This window comes from Suricata suricatta, chromosome 4 (genome assembly GCF_006229205.1).
Source record: "Suricata suricatta isolate VVHF042 chromosome 4, meerkat_22Aug2017_6uvM2_HiC, whole genome shotgun sequence".
NCBI classification, from domain to species: domain Eukaryota; kingdom Metazoa; phylum Chordata; class Mammalia; order Carnivora; family Herpestidae; genus Suricata; species Suricata suricatta.
In genome coordinates, this window is record NC_043703.1 from 56,586,581 (window position 1) to 56,590,816 (window position 4,236).

A 4,236-nucleotide genomic window follows, 5' to 3' on the forward strand; every position below is an offset into this window, starting at 1 on the left:
TCAATTGAATGTTAATAAAAATATAATTATTTTAAACCATCTCATATTTGTGATATACAGCTGTTGAATCATTGCCTAGAAGAATTTATAGTCTAAAACAGTTACAATTTAAATTAGATTATTGAAGTTTCCATCTTAAAGCAAAAGAAAAAGAAGAAGTGTAAATTAGCCCAAAGGAAGCTTAAAAAAGGAAACAGTAAATGTAAGGAAAACCAATGAAACAGAAAATTAATTAACCAGTTAGTTCAGTGAAAATCAGTTTAATGAAAATTGGGTTCTTATAAAAGAACAGTGGAGGCAGTAAAGCTCTACTTAGACTGATCAAGAAAAAAAAATCAATTAAAAACCAAAAAATTAATAAAATAAAATTTTAAATCAGTTAAAAATTAACATAACACATTGTAGAATAGAGGACAAAAACCACATCATCTCAATAGATACAGAAAAAGCATTTGACTAAATCTATCTCACTTACATGACAAAAATACTCAATATATTGGGAATAGAAAGAAAATTCCTCAACCTGATAAAGGGCTTCTAGGAAAATCCCTCTAGGATATATGATACTTAATGGTAAAAGACTGAATGTGTTCTAGTAAGGAACAGAAACAAGACAATGGTGTTTGTTCTCACCACTTCTATTCAACATTGTATTGAAGGTTCTAACCTGGGAAGTTAGGCAAGAAAATAAAATAAAAGGCATCCAGATTGGGAAAGGAAAAAATTAAATGGTCTCTATTTTCAAATAGTATGATCTTGTGTATATGAAAGAAAAAAGCCCTAGAAAATTCCTTAAAAATAATGAACAATCTAAAAATAAAATAAGGAAAACAAATCCGCTTGCAATAATACCAAAAAGAATAAAATACTTATAAATAAATTTAACTAAATAAATGTAATATTTGTATTTTGAAAACTGTAAAACATTGCTTAAGAAAATAAAGAAGTCTCATTAAATGGAAAGGCATTTCATGTTTATGCATCATATGACTTAGTATGGCAAAGTGAAGATACAAACATTCCCCAAATTGACCTAAATTTCAAAGAAATCCCTATTAATATCTCAACTGGCTTCTTGCAGAAATTGAGAGGCAGATCTAAAATTCATATGTAAATGAAGTTTCAGAATCATTAAAGAATTCTTGGGAAAAAAAGAATAAATTTGGAGCACTCACACTTCCCTATTTTAAAACTTAATATAAGACTAAGTGGTACTGACAATCAGAGTAAACATATAGCTCAATGGAACAGAATTGAGAGTCCTGAAATAATCCCTCACATTTCTTGTCAATTGATTTTCAGTAAGGGTGCCAAGACAATTCAATACAGAAAATGGTGCTGTGACAGTTGGTATCCACATATGAAAAAATGAAGTTGGATCCCTCCCTTATTTATTAGCTCAATATAAATGAAAGACCTTAGTGTAAGAGCTAAACTACAAAACTCTCAGAGGAAAACATAGTACAAAACTTTATGACATTGCATTAGGCATTGATTGGTTTCTTAGCTATGCCACCACAAACACAAGCAACAAAACAAAAAAATAGATACATTTGGCTTAATAAAACATTTATGCTGTAAACAATACAGTCAAGAGAGTGGAGAGACAATTTATAGAATGGTAAAAAATGTTTGCAAATCGTGTATCTAATAAGGGACTTGTATCTAGAACACATAAAGAACACTTACAATTCAAGTAAGAAATAAAAAAAAACTTGAATGGACTGATAACCAGCAAATAAACTGAATCAATAATAAAAAATCTCCCATAAGCAAAAGTTTTGGGCCCTATGGCTTCACAGGTGATTTCTACCACACATTTAAAGAAGAGTTAATACCTATTCTTCTCGAACTATTCCACAAAATAGAAAATGGAGGAAAACTTTCAAATTCATTCTATGAGGCCAGCATTATCTTGAGATCAAAACCAGATAAAGATTCCACTAAAAAAGAGAACTACAGGCCAATATTCCTGATGGACATGGATGCAAAAATTCTCAGTTAAATACCAGCAAATTGAATCCTACAGTACATTAAAAGAATCATTCATCATGATCAAGTGGAACTTATTCCTTGGGTTCATTGGTTCAATATTCACAAATCAATCAACTTGATACACCACATTAATAAAAGAAGGGATAGGAACCACATGATCCTTTCAATAGATGCAGAAAAAGCATTTGACAAAGTACAACAACCATTCACAACCCCCCCAAACCCTCAATAAAGTAGTATACCTCAACATAATAAAGGCCATACATTAAAAAACCCACAGCTAATAGCATCCTCAATGGGGGAAAACTGAGAGCTTTCCCTCTATAGTCAGGAACAAGACAGGGATGTCCACTCTCACCTTTGTTATTTAACATGGCACTGGACATCCTAGCCACAATCAGACAACAAAAAGAAATAAAAGGCATCCAAATCATCAAGGAAGAAGTCAACTCTCACTATTCACAGATAACATGATACTCTATATAGAAAACTCAAAAGATGCTAACAGCTAGAACTGATAAACAAATTCAGTAAAGTCTTAGGATACAAAATTAACATACAGAAATCTGTTACATATCTATACATCAATAATAAAGCAGCAGAAAGAGAAGTTAAGGAATCAATCCCATTTACAATCACACCAAAAACCAAAAGATACCTAGGAATAAATCTAAGCAAAGAGGTAAAAGATCTGTACTCTGAAAACTATGAAACACTGAAAAAAGAAACTGAAGAAATTGAAAACACAACAAAATGGAAAAAATTCCAAGCTAATGTATTGAAAGAACAAATATTTTTAACATGTCTATAGTCCCAAAAAGCAATCTACACCATTCAATGCAATTCCTATCAAAATAATACCAGAGCTTGAACAAACAATCCTAAAATTTGTATGGAACCAAGAAAGACCATGAATAGCCAAAGCAATCTTGAAAAAGCAAAGCAAAGCTGGAGGCATCACAATTCTGGACTTTAAGGTATATTACAAAATAGAACAGAACAGAATAGAAAACACAGAAATGAACCTACAACTATATGGCGAATTCATCTTTGACAAAGCAGGAGAAAATATCCAATGGAAAAAAACCTGTCTCTTCAACAAATGGTGTTGGGAAAACTGGACAGCAACATGCAAAAGAATGAAACTGGACCACTTTCTTACCCTAAACAAAAGAATAAATTTAAAATGGATAAAAGAGCTATATGTGAAATAGGAAACCATCAAAATCTTAGAAGAGAACACAGAAAATAATCACTTTGACATTGGCCATAGCAACTTCTTTCTCATTATGTCTCTTGAGGCAAGGGAAAGAAAAGCAATCATGAACTATTGGAACCTCTTCAAGATAAAAAAGCTTCTGCAAAGCAAAGGAAACAATCAACAAAACCAAAAATAGACCACAGGAATGGGAGAAGACATTCCAAATGACATATCTGATAAAGGGTTAGTATCCAAGATGTATGAAGAACATATAAAACTCAACACCCCAAAAATGAATAATCCAATTAAAAAGTGGGCAGACAACATGAATAGACATTTTTCTAAAGAAATACAGATAGCCAACAGACAAATGAAAAAATGCTCAACATTACTCGTCATCAACTAAATACAAATCAAAACTACAATGATATATCATCTCACACCTGTATGAATGGCTAAAATTAACAACACGAGAAACAATAGGTATTGGCAAGGATTTGGAAAAAGAGGGGGTTCTCTTGAACTATTGGTGGGAATGCAAACTGGTATAGCCACTCTGGGAAACAGTATGGAGGTTCCTCAAAAAGTTAAAAATAGAACTACCCTATGACCCAGCAATTTTACTACTAGATTCTTTTGTACCCAAAGGATACAAAAATACTGATTCAAAGGGATATATGCACCCTGATGTTTATAACAGTGTTATCAATAGACAAATTATAAGAAGACCACAAATGTCCATCCACTGATGAATACATAAAGAAGAGATAGAGGTGTGCATGTGTGCGTAGGCGCGTGCGCACACACACACACACACACACACACACACACACTGGAGTATTACTCAGCCATAAAAAGAATGAAATCTTACCATTTGAAACAATGTGGATAGAGCTAGAGAGTATTATGCTAAGCAAAGTAAATAAGTCGGAGAAAGACAAATAGTGCATGATTTCACTCATAGGGAGAATTTTTTTAATAGTTTATTGTCAAATTGGTTTCCATATAACACCCAGTGCTTCTCCCCACAAGTGCCCCCC